Raw genomic sequence first — 14,327 nt, forward strand, 5'->3', positions numbered from 1 at the left:
ACCACACCCCTTCTTGAAAGATTTTCAGTGAGATATGATACCATAGCACCTAGTGAGAGCTTAAGGTGACTGATAATGGCATCAATCCAAAGAAGGAGTGTTCTTGTTTGGAGTTCCCTCATTTTTGTACTTGGTTGTTCTTACAATGCTAAAGAAAAATTTATTTCTTAGGATAGAGTAGTATAGTTTATTTTCAGTTTCTTCCACTTTGTTCTGTAAATATCTTGATTGTTTTTTATGAATACAGATCCAACAGCATCAGGCTGGTTGGTTTTGCTTAAAAAAAACTCATATAGACTGAGACAACCAATGAGCAGGCCCAAAATGCAAAAACTGTAGGCTTAATATACTAAAGCCCACATAAATTGTAACAACACAAAAACAGGCCCAAATATTAAAAAAAAAAAAGATAGAAACAAATCATAAAATCATTCGCCTAAAACAGACACTACCACACAAACAAAATATGCACATTTATCAGCCAATATACCATAGATATACACCCATGGAGATGTAAAATGGCCCAAAAAGGACAGCTTTCACCCTCTCGTTCCTGATGCCGCACAAGATCCAAGGGGTTTCCAGGAACCCCAGGCATGGCAGACACCAAGGAAGGCTCAAGCTTAATCCCCAAGTGCTTATTTTATTTCTCCACTTATTTATTGAATCCATGGTGTATAGGAGGAGAAAATGTCCAGGATTTGTACACTATCTTACTATAAGAGACTAGTTATGATAATTCCATACACACAATATATAGTCCTATGATTGATCAGTTTACATAATGCAAAGGTCTGGCCCAAAGCACAGATGGCCCAAAAGTTGGACTAAGACTTAAAGAAATGAAGAAATCATAAGACCTTAAATAGCAGCCATAAAAGGAAGTCACAGAAATAAGCAAATGGGAGCCCAGTACATTAAGACCAGCAAAAGACCAAGTCCAACTGAGTATTGATTGAAGCAAAAGAAAAAATCTTAATTCATATAGGTGATATTCCTCATTTATACAAATATACAGGTCCTAGTACACCAGAGGCATAACAAGTTGTGTATACCTGGTATATTGGGCATATCCCTAGCTCAAAGTCAGAAGTACAAATGACACATAGAAGATAGTGGTAAGATTTCAGAGGTGGTTACTTAATTTTCACATGAAAAACCAGCATGCACCCAACATCCCACAGAAAAAGAAAAAGAAAGCCCACATTTCCAACTTATAGTTACTTTTTAGGGAGACAAGACTTCTTTAATATGGCACAGTTTTTACTTCCGTAGAGTATAATATAAAGTCATCAAGGAGCATACTTTATCCTTTACCATAAATTAAATAATGATCTTCAAAACAGGATTAACTTATACTTACTTTTAACATGACCACAAACCACATAGAACATGTGATTAAGTAATTGCTTGAAATTCATGTAGGACTTGTTTATCTTAGCAGCTTCCAAATAGATAGATTAATGACCAATTAATACCACATGAGACTCATGAGCAGTTCAAACACTTACATTTGTACAAAAAAAATGAAACCAACTTATTTTGTGGGCTCAAATAATCAGGCAGACCATGAGGACAAATTCAAAGAACCATATTTTCCTGTCTTTAAAATCACACAAAGTTATAACCAACCAAGAAGATAAAAATGGAGAGAAGTGCACCTTTCTAATAGTGCTTCACAAGGACTTAGGTTTAGAAAGAACATGAAAACTGGACAACACATTGGACTGAAGCAAACAGTTAGTACCTCTGACTGGGCAAATTCAGCTGGACTATTTGTGTAAAAACGGCATCAAACAGTTTGAACTAATACATGAGCAAGTTCAATCAAGACAGGCTAAAACAGTATTCCTGCAACTAATGTACTTAACAAAACTAAAACTAAGTTAACTTATGTAAACATGTTTAGTTAAGAAGCACTGTCACCTCAGGTTTTAGCAACTGTCAAGAACACTCTTCTTTCAATAAGGGCATGACTTAAATAAAATCTAGGCATATTAATCAAAACCAAAACACAACCTCATATGACACAAATTCTCCCTTTTCAAGATGAAACAAACAACTACACGTGGGAACTATAGGTGTTGCACAACAATAACTAGTTAACTTGTTAAACAGAGCCATGCCTAATAGTTTTAGCAATTCATCATAGTTGTCTAGTACATCCTTTAATCTCAAAGACATGACTCATAGAATAACCTCACAAAAACTCTATAAAAATCAATCTATGTAAGTTCACAGATTCATAATGACACTATCATATTGAATCAAACTGGAAATTGAAGCAAATAGGCTAGTCATTAATTTAAGTTAGCTAAATAGGACCAATCAATCAAGCTTGGCCTATAACAAACTATTGTGTCAAATCAAGTAAGCAGCCAATTTAGACCCCATTAGGATCATCAAACTATTACTAGGTTCTTTCAACATAGACTTAACCAAAGCAAGTAACATCCAACAGAGATACTTGTATCAGAAATATGCACATTTGCAAGTACAGAGATTGGCTATTATGTCCAAGTGTAGGAGCTTATTTTCTTGTACTAAATTTTTCATAATCTATACATATACATATAATGTCCCCCCCCCCCCCCCCCCCCCCCCCCCCCGCCCAAGCTAGCAAATTAAAGTTCAAAGAACACATTTAATTATAATCAAACTTAAGCCTTCTACACTTAAACACTTATGAAAAACACTTAATAAGATATCAAACCCAATCTGGTTATGTCAAATCTTCCCTAAAATCAACTATTGAGCACAAGATCCTATTAAAGTCTACTCTACTACGCATCCTACCAGTTGACAGATTTTTAGTTTAAAAAGAAACTCCAATTAGATAAGACATGATACATTTCATCAAACCAACTGTCTATTAGTAAGCAAAACCTTAACTAGCCAATGATGAATCATAATCCCTTAGTCCATCCTATATAAGTTATTAACTATGTATTCTACTACTATTATTTATTCAACAAGCAATAGACTTCATTAATGAGTCAAGAAACACCAAACAGAGTTCAAAAGGAGAGACATCATTACTATGTTCTCAATGCCATAGGAGTCAAAGCATTAAGCATAATGGGAGGTGCAGCTTAAGCGAATTTTAAAGTAAATGCACATTTAACAGAAAGCTAAGTAGACATTAAATACATGACTGAACCAGCAGATGGAAAAACAAATGGACATAACTTAATGATAACATCGTGAGACCATACTACCCACACATGCGTATCTACGAGCCTCTACTAGAATAATAGATATATGGACGGGACAAGACCCCGTCGTGCCCAAAATACATACATACATATATATATATATATATATATATATATATATATATACACACACACAAAAGAATAAACCAAATAGAACCTCCTGAGAAATGGAGTGCTCCTGTAAATCTGCTGATAACTTCTACGAGTCTGGATCACCTCCCTGTCTACCTGTGGGCATGAACACAGCATCCAAAGAAAACGGACGTCAGTACGAACATTGTACTGAGTATGTAAGGCATGAATGAAATGAACATAATCGAGAAATCATAAGTTATGTGATGAAGATGTAACCTGCGTAACTTTTAAGGGTGGATACATTTCATATATATATATATATATATATATATATATATATATATATATATATATATATATATAATCATAGTACATGTATCATCATAGCGCATACATCATCGTATCATATAATCATCATCGTTAACCCGCTTCCGGATAACCATTATATGCCGCCCACTAGTGGTGATCGTGTCCGGTCTTCTAGGCGCAGTGGAATCATAAGCAGTCCGCCTTTGTGGTGACATGTCCGGCCATTTAGGCACGGTGGAATCACAAGCAGCCCGCCTTTGCGGTGACACGTCCGGCCATTTAGGCACGGTGGAATTGTATCATCGTGAGCACATCATAGACTTACATTATTATACATCTCATAGACATATCATGACTCAGCATCATTATACATTTATCATCAAAACATACATTAAAACTTGAAGGCTACTATGGCTATGTCGGGGTGACATAAGGTCGTGGACCCCCGATTATATTGTGGAGTAATCATCATTATCATATCTCACCTTGAAGGGACTAACATTTTAAGGTGAGTGTACACAAGGAAAAGCATCAATGGAACCATACTTAGAATCATTAGCTTCATGGACATCTTATTTTACTCTAGGATTCTTTATACTTAAAATCATCATCATCATTATCTTGCTCGTCGTCATATCTCCTTTCTTCATCATATGCGTATGTAGCTCTTTATAGTCATGGACTCATAATTTCGGTTATTTAGAAAGATCATGGAAAGATAGAAAGATTTATGCCATAGGAGTCATGCCATAGAAAGAAAGGATTAGCCTTACATACCTTATCATTTAGCTACTCTATCGCTTGAACTTTCCTCTCCAATATTCACGTTTCTACCTTCAAGAGAGTTCATACTCATATTAGATAATCGATAACATAAGCGTGTTTGAACTAAAGCTATAGAAAATTGAGCAGCATCTCCTTTGTTTTTACTACTTTCTCCATATCATATATCAACTCCCAAACGTCAATAATAACAATCATAATATCATCATCAATGACTTTAGTCAAATTCATCATTATCCAATCCCCACAATTTCCTCTCAAGGTCATCCATAATCATAATCATAATACAACGTTACATTCATTTTCATCTAATGTTTCTCTCATACTCTTAACATCATTCGTAACACAATTACAATCACAATCATATCAATATTCATGATTCATATTAATCTACTATTCACAATTACCACAAATTCCATATTTTGTAACCCCTTTTTCCATCTTCTTCCATAATCCAAGTGTTTCAACTTTTCAATACCTTAAACAACATGGAATAATCATAAAACTCACCTTTGAATGCGTAGGAACGGGTTTTGGTTGGCAATACTTCACTTGAAGAAAACCTTAGCTTCAACTTCCAAGGAATTTCTTGACTCTAGCAACCCCAAAGAGCTTTCTTGCACTCTATTCACTTAAATTTATGATATGAACCTTTGATTTCCCCTTGTATTCTTGAAAATGAAATGTATGGAATATTCTAGAAGCTTGGAGAGAAGTGAAGAAGTGAGGAGAATGAATATAATGAGGTGGGAACACATTTAAATACTTGGAAATACTCAGCTCGTCAGGACTTATACGGTCCGTATAACATTGTACGGTCCGTATAAGTGTCCGTGGTTCACCACCATGGAAAACATTCTTGTTGTTGGGTTATACGGACCCTTATACGGTCCGTATAAAATTCCATGGTCCGTGTAAGGTGGTCGTGTAACTCACAGTTTTTCCGAAGTTATCCTCGTCGTTTCATTTGATCTCCAATCCTTATACAACCTTCTTAACACTTGTTTATTACTTTATTAATAATCTAAACATCCCTATAACTCGTCCTCAAGGCCTTACCAAACAATCCTTAACACAATAATTTACGAAACCTTTCCTAAACCCCACGTATACTCCACTTGTCCTTATCAATCCTTATTTCATCAATTCATATAACTTCAAATCTTAACGTATGCATTCTAAGACCACTAAATACCCGTATTATAGTCTTAAGAACTTCCTGTTACCCTTAAGCTCGCATTGGTTCATTCACTACACGACGACATAAAATTTCCAAGGTGTAACTGTTGATTTGAACAAAAGCAAAAGAAAGGGAACTTACACCCTGTTTGGGTTGAGTTTGGTGAAAAATGGGGGAAGCATTAATTGCTTTTACCTTCTTGGAATTACAAGGCTTGTACAAGACAGCCCACATCTGCATTTTTGCCATTAGAGGCAACGATGATGAGGAGAGAGGAGAGGAGGGGCCTGGCGGCGCTAGGGTTTCCTCTAGAGGAAACCCTTCTCGCTTAAGGGTCGTTTGGCCGAGAAAAATGAGAGAGGGGGGGAGGGGGGAGGGGACTCCCCCTTTAGTTTATGAGATGGGCCGGGTCAACCCCTTAATGGGTTGGGCCCAGCCGGATTAATTAAAATAAGGCTTGATCTATTAGTGTGTATACATGATATATACACATGTATATGTTACATGTGTGTATATTCGTGTATAAACATACATAGTGAGGGCAGTTTGTAAAAATTTTAAAAGTGGCAAAATTGAATTAATGTCCATTAATTGGACATTTTCAAACTAAGCCTCATTTTAAACTAATTAATCAAATTAAAGAGAAAGAATAATAAATAATAGGTTTTTGTCAAAGACCTTAATTAAATTTGGCTAGTTTCCATAATTGGTTGATAATTAATTTTTTAATTACAGTCGCTTAATGGAAATTTCTAAATCAATTAAAATTAAAACTCAATTAAATATGATAAAAAGCCAAATTTGATTAAATAAGAAACGAGGGTAGAAATGGACAATTTACTTAATCAATCAATTTTCCTTGAATTAAACAGAGTAAAATACTTTGCAAATTGCTATTTTAACAGTTTAGACAATTAAGTGAATAATCATGGAAATTTATCACTCTCTTCTTGGTTAATTTAAAAAAAAGTGTATTAATTGTGAAAAATACTTAAATTAATTTATAATATTTTTAGAAATTATTTTATAAAAACAATTGGCAAAAATATAGCCTCAATAGATTATTTTGACTTTCTAAAAACATATTTCCCTCTGTTTAATATTTCAAGGACTCTGGATAATTAAAGAAAATTATGGGAGGTCAAAAATTTGGTGTCAACAATGACCTTGATCAATATTTTGAGGAAATCGGAACTACCAGGAACCCAGAGTCTTTCGTGAGTGCCTCGGGTTTCGAACATCTTTCGGTTCCTCATGGACTTCCTTCGTCTTCAAGACCGACAAGGTGCTACTCTTCTTCTCATGTCAATCTAGTGAATATATTTTCGGCTCCAAGTGAGGATCTAACCCAACATAGAACAACAGCTATTTCTATTCTTGAAGACACAAATTTTCTGGGTCGTCCGATTGGAGTCGCTAGGTATTTGAAAACTTTGATATCAGAATCAGACAAAGAGTAGACGAGTGGAATCACTTGGAAGTGCTTAATCAACAAAGGAATGTATGCGTCAAACAAGGTAAGTTTTCAAATTTCCTAGGTTTATTCCTGCACATTTCTTTAATTATCTCCTCTAATTAATTTAGCCCTTTTTGTACAGTCGTCTATTTTGACTGGGAAGGCTTTCGCCTTTGTCTTGAAGAGAATGATGATTTAAGGGCTCAGCTTAATGCCCAAGAGAGGGAAATTCTTCATCTGAGGCAAGAGCTTAAGCGAAGAAACAATCAATCTACAGAGGAGCTTCCCTCAGTAAAAGCTTAATTGATCAAGTTCAAGATGATTATTCTCGGGCTATGCAAGATCTTCAACAGGTTCAAAATAACAAGAACACCTTGGATAAAGAGGCTGATAAACTTTTTAATGACCTCGAGGACCTCCGACATGAACTTGATATCAAAGAAGAGGTTCTGCCTTTCAAGGAAAATAATAAATCCCTTCTTTCTGCTAAGCTTGATCGACTCAACAATGAGCTCTCCGTAATTGACAAAGAATGGTCGTCCGAGCTAACCGCTGCTACTCAGGATTTCGAGCAAAACTTGCAGCAGTCCCAAGCCGAGAATCGCCAATAAACGAACATTATTGATAAGTTGAAATTTGATCTCGATGCCTCCATTCAGAAGAACGAAGAGATTTCAACTCACCTGGATCAGGCTCGCGCTGACTTGAAGGCTGAGAAGGCTTTATCTGTTTGAAGGGCCGAATGCACTAAGTGGAACGTTTGGCGGTTTACCCTAGAACAGTCTCAAAGTGGCCCTCAGGATTGGGATGCATAGATTGTCGCGGCCAAAAATCTTGAGGTGCAAGCCTATCAATGGATGGCTGCTTCTAAAAGCTCCGAGGATGACCCCGAAGACTTAGATGATGAATCCGAGGGATTCACATTTTTTTTTGTGTGTGTTTGTTTTTGTCCTTTTGTACGTTTCTAGACCATTTTGGTCTATCTGTTTTTCTTTTGTTTTAAATGAATTGATCCAAGGTTCCAATTACAATCGAATTTTATCGGTCTTTTGATCTTATTGTTTTAGCTATCTTACTCAGATATATGTGCGAGACAATTTTCTCGTTTTAACTTAATCTGGAATTAACTCCTGTAAGTTTTTTCAATTTAACAAACGTATTGGGATTTTACTTATGCTTATGGCCAATACGTCTCTTGTTCACTTCGAGCGCGATTCTATTTACTTTTGATTTTTTGGACGGTATAACGCCTTTCAAAAGAAAGATTCATACTTTATTCTGACCTCTTTTTATGTCGACAGTCCCTAGTCGGAGACTTGACGAATTTGATAAAAAATTTGAGTAAATGGAAGTTAACACAATCATCCAGAGGAAAAAATTTGGATCATCATTCATTCATACTTCATGAGTTTTCAGACAATGTTTGTACTACCTTTATGTGTTTACAACAAAAAGTTAACATTGGGGCTAGATTCATTCGATCTTTCTTTCCCCTTACATTTGTAAAAAATAAACTAAACTTCATAACAACTTCTAACTTCTAACCTCACGATACAATTTGGAAACAGCTCCGGATCAAGAAATAACTCCGGACCGAGGGTATTCCCCATAGTATTTGTATTTGAAGTATGAAAATTCGAATAATATGACAGACTGTAGAAATCCGTAAAATACCTAGTATTCCTTTATGGTCACACGCTTTACAATGTTGGCTCATTAAAAGCTCTCCAGAAAAATCCTTTTTGGGACAAAACCGTTCTAAGGGAAAAAGAGTGCAACACGTGTTTTAAGTCTTGATTTCCCTCACTTTGTGGGTTTTACTTCGAACCGTTGGTTGGTTTCCCTGCAAAAACTCAAAAACCTTAATGTATCCCAATTTAAAGTAAAACACATACCTTTCCTTCAACAATAGTACCGTTTCAAATGACTTATATTCCAATTATTTGACAGCTTTTGTTCGTCTTCAGCTTCCGATTGGTACGATTCTTTCCCTGTGATTCCTAATAGTTTACAAGGTCCTTCCCAATTTGGGCCCAATTTCCCTTCATTAGGATTTTTGGTATTAAAAGTCACTTTTCGGAAGACCAACTCCCCACTTGAAAATGCCTAGGATTTTGTCCTCCGATTGTAATATTTTTTCATTCTTTGTTTTGAGCCACCACTTGTAAAAATGCCTTCTCACGGTGTTCTTCCGTTAAATCCAATTTCACTATCATAGCTTCGCTATTTAATTCTTCAGTGGCATGAGTGAACCTCAATCTTGGTTCTCACACTTCAACTGGAATTAACGCTTCCGTGCCATAAACTAGAAAAAACAGAGTTTCTCTAGTGCCGGTCTTTGGCGCGGTCCTGTATGCCCATAATACCTCCAGTAAGGTCTCTCTCCACTTGCCTTTTGCCGAAGTCAACCTCTTCTTCAAATTCTGAATGATTGTCTTATTCGTTGACTCTGCTTGACCATTTGCACTTGGGTGATATGGTGTAGAAACAATCCTTTAGATTTTGAGACCATCGAGGAACTCCGTGATTTTTCTACCAATGAACTATGGCCCATTATCGCAAGTGATCTCTTTCGGTATTCCAAACCGACAAATGATATGATCCCAAATAAATCAATGACTTCTCTCTCTCTAATTTTCTTAAAAGTCCTTGCTTTAATCCACTTAGAGAAATAGTCATTCATAATTAAAATGAATTTTACCTGTCTGGGTGCTGCTGGTAATGACCCCATAATATCCATCCCGCATTTCATGAAAGGCCAGGGTGAAACAACCGGATGCAACAATTTCACTGGCTGGTGAATCATGTCAGCATGCCTTTCAAATTCATCACATTCTTTGTATGGAATTTTTCTCATCTTCATCCATCGTTGACGGGTAATATCCAGCTCTAATTATTTTTCGAACGAATAACTCTGCTCCGGAATAATTTACATAATGCCCTTCATGTATTTCGCGCATCACATAATCCGTTTCTCCAGGACCCAAACATCTTGCCAATGGACCATAAAACAATTTCCGGTATAATTGACCATCAACTATGCAATATCTGGCCACCTTCGTACGAAATGATCTTGACTCTTTTAGGTTAGTTGGAAGCTTTCCATCCTTCAGGTAATCGATATACTTGTTTCGCCAGTCCCAAGTCAAACTTGTAGAACTTACTTCTCCATGACTATTATCTATAGCAGAATTTAGGAGTTGTACCACCTTTCCAGAACTAATTCCTTTAGTATCTACGGATGATCCCAAATTTGCCAAGGCATTAGCCTTACTATTTTGCTCCCGACTCACCTGTCTCACTTTGTATTCTCTAAACCGACACACTCCAATTAATTCTGCATTCTTTCTTCTTTTACCTCAAAGAACCCATTCATTTGATTCAACACCAACAGTGAATCACACTTAGCTTCGATTGATTCAGCTCCCAACCTTCTTGCTAATTCCAACCTGCAATCACAGCCTCATACTTGGCATCATTGTTAGTCAATTTCACAGTTCTTATTACCTGCCTAATGATTTCCCCTGCAGGTGCTCTAAGTACGATTCCCAGTTCTGACCCCTTTACGTTGGATGCACTATTCGTAAATAAGGTTCAAACTCTATAATCATTCGTGAAGCGAACTTTGCTATGAAATCAGCTAACACTTGGGATTTCATTGCCGTTTTGGGCTAATAGTCTATATCGTATCCACTAATTTCTACTGCCCATTTATCCAATCTACCTGATAATTCGGGTTTATGCATTATATGCCTTAATTGATAAGTTGTTACAACGCAAATAGGATGACATTAAAAATACGGTCTTAACTTTATAGCCGAAGTTATTAAGGCCAATGCTAGTTTTTCTAAATGCGGATACCTAGTTTCTGCATTAGCCAAAGTTCTACTAACGTAATAAATTGGAAATTGCGTACCTTGGTCCACTTGGACTAACACAACACTAATTGCTACCTCCGATACTACCAAGTACAAGAACAACCGTTCATCCGCTTCCGGCTTGTGCAACAACGGCGGAATAGAAAGATATTTATTCAAATCCCTAAATTCTTGTTGGCAATCCGGAGGCCAATCAAAGTCCTTCTTCTTTTTCAACCATGAAAAGAATTTATGACACTTCTCCAAAGACCTGGAAATGAATCGACTTAAGGAAGTTATCCTTCCGGTAAGGCTCTGCACCGTCTTCACATCCTCAATGACTTCTGGAATCTCTTCAATGGCTTTGATTTTATCTGGATTTATTTCACTTCCTCTGTTCGATACTAGAATCAGGAACCTTCCCGAGCCTAATACAAAAGCATATTTCTCTAGATTTAACTTCATGTTGTATTTCCTAAGACCATCAAACGTTTTCTGCAAATGCTTCAAATGGTCTCCCGTTTCCAGGGACTTAACCAACATATCGTCTATATAGACCTCTATAGTATTACCTATTTGTGTTTCAAACATGCAATTAACTAGGCATTGATATGTTGCTCCAACATTTTTTAAAACAAATGCCATTGCATTATAAAGATATGTTCCATATTTGGTAATAAAATAATTTTTCTCTTGATCCTTTGGGCTCATCTTTATTTTGTTGTACCCAGAGTAAGCATCAAGAAAACTTGACATCTCATACCTGCCGTTGCATCGATCATACAATCAATGTGTAGAAAAGGAAAAGAATCCTTCAGGCAAGCACTATTTAAATCTTTGAAGTCTATACACATCCTAAATTTCTTACCTTTTTTAGGCACTACGACTACATTTGCCAGCCATTCAGGATATTCAACTTCTCGAATAGAGCCAATATTTAATACTTGGTTACCTCTTCCTTAACAAACATGTTTTTGAACTTTGCAATGGGCCTCCGTTTCTGCTTTGTCGGTGGAAAACTAGGATCCAGGCTCAACCTATGAGTGGTGATCTCTGATGGTATAGCTGTCATGTCTAAATAGGACCATGCAAAATAATCTGCATTAGCTTTAAGAAATTCAATAAACTTAATCCTGAGCTCCGGGGTTAACCCGGTGCTCAGGTATACTTTCCTTTCGGGCCATTGGATGAACAAGACCACTTGCTCAAGTTCTTATATGGTCGACTTTGTAGCATCTGAATCATCCCGTACTACAAACAATAGACTTCTTCCTTATCAATATCTTTAGTTTCCCCTTCAAACTTTTTTGGGTTTGTAACTTTTACTTCCTCCGAACCTTTCCGGAATTATATCTTCTAGTTTCTGTAATTACCATTTATCCAATATTTCTTTATTCTTTACGTCTTTCTCCTTTTCCAATGTTCCCTCAACTACAAACATTTCCTCAGTCGCTAGTTGATCTCCTCGAATTTCTTTAACCTCCTCCGAAGTAGGAAACTTCAGTGTCATATGCAGAGTTGATGGCACAACCTCCATATCATGTATCCAGGGTCTACCGAATAACGCATTATACCTCATTACTCCATCTATTATATAAAACTTGGTCTGTCAAATCATTCCGACCGCATCAACTGTTAGGGTGATTTCTCCTTTCGTTTTTTCACTCGCCAAATTAAAACCCTTCAGAACTCGAACTGCTGGAACAATTTGATAAAGTAAAGTCATTTGCTCTGTCACGCCCAAACTAGGGGAAAAGTGCGGGTACCTACCAATTCCCACCTTAGTAGGTGAACCCGTTCCTTATTCATAACCAACCAATAAATAATATAAATACAATCACCCAAAATTACATAATAAGGATAACATAAATAGCGAAATATAATACGTGTGGAAGATACATCAAATCCCAAAATCCGGTCTAAATAGTACAAAAGCAACTACATAATGTCTAGGAAATACAAGTCTCAAAAATCCATAAATAACTATTTAAATGATAGAATATAAAGATAGGAATATAAAAGAGTCATTCGGGCAGCGAATCCATCCAAGTGCTCACCCTAGTATACTCGTCAAACAGCCTCGAGACTCAGTCACGAAGCGAGAAAGTCCAACCGATCAAGAACTCTACACTCACAAAAGAATACAGCAACATGCATAGGCCGACAACAGTTAGATAACATATGCATAAGAAATAGACTGAAAAATTAGACATGCTCAGAATCAGATATAACTCAACACAGTTCAAAGTATCAAATCTAGTACCAAGTTACCAAGTCTAGCATATCTCCTCAAAGTCCACTAGAAGTCCGAAACACAATCTCAAGAACCACTATCAAGTACACGTATCACCAAAGATCAACCAACAAGTCCAATACCATGCCATATGCAAATATGAGATGAATGCAATGCAAATACAATGATACATACATGCTTCGAGCGGAATATCTCGTCGCCTCGACAGTTATTACCCATAGGGGACTGCTAAGTTCATGTACCTGCTGTGGTGCATAGCCCGATCCAATAGTCAATGTTGCGGAACGTGCAACCCGATCCCAGTCAGTGTTGTGGTATGTGAAACCCGATCCAAGTAAATGTTACGGCGCACAACTCGATCCCAATATATGTATAATTGAGTGAATGCATGCTAACAATGCCAACAAGAATATATGAATCAATAGTTCCACACATGGACACATATCGCAATCACAATATCAATATCATAACCTTACTTTCCTTTCCGACAACCTCAACCATGATAAATATGCTTTCTGAATCATAAGGTAATCACTAAGCATCAGCTCTAGAATCAATCATGTGGCGACAAGCCAACAACTCACAACAAAACAACTCAATAGAACACAATAAGGTAACAATCCATAGTCAACAACAATACCAACCTAGTATTCCATCTCACACTTCATACCCAAAGGTTTACATGCTTCCTCCAACAATCACTATCTCTACATATGATTCGCTAACCAAAGTCTAACCAAAAAGGTAAGTCGTAACCTACCTGGAGAGTCAAACAGGAGCCACAAACCGTCACATCATAGCCTTGCCCTTTCTTTGCGCCTCCAAATGCTCAAAGTCTAAACATATTTGAGTTCTACTTCTTTGCGCCTCCAAATGCTCAAAGTCTAAACATATTTGAGTTCTACATTAGAAATCAAGAAGAACGATACCCATATTGCTATACTTCTAGTTAGGTAAAATTCTAACTCATGAAATTAGGGAAACAAAAATGGGAAATTAGAAGGTGGAATATGTAATTCATTCTCTAGATGATCAAACCCAATATTCAATTGCTAAAACAACTCAAGATTAAGCCTAATTGGGATTTAAAGCAAAACCCCCAAATTTGGGTATGAACCCTAATTCTTTAATCCTCAAATTAATCGCTAATAATAGAACAATTAAGCCTAACAACAATGAATTCATCAAATTATATGGT

This window comes from Lycium barbarum, chromosome 10 (genome assembly GCF_019175385.1).
Source record: "Lycium barbarum isolate Lr01 chromosome 10, ASM1917538v2, whole genome shotgun sequence".
Taxonomy (NCBI): Eukaryota; Viridiplantae; Streptophyta; class Magnoliopsida; order Solanales; family Solanaceae; genus Lycium; species Lycium barbarum.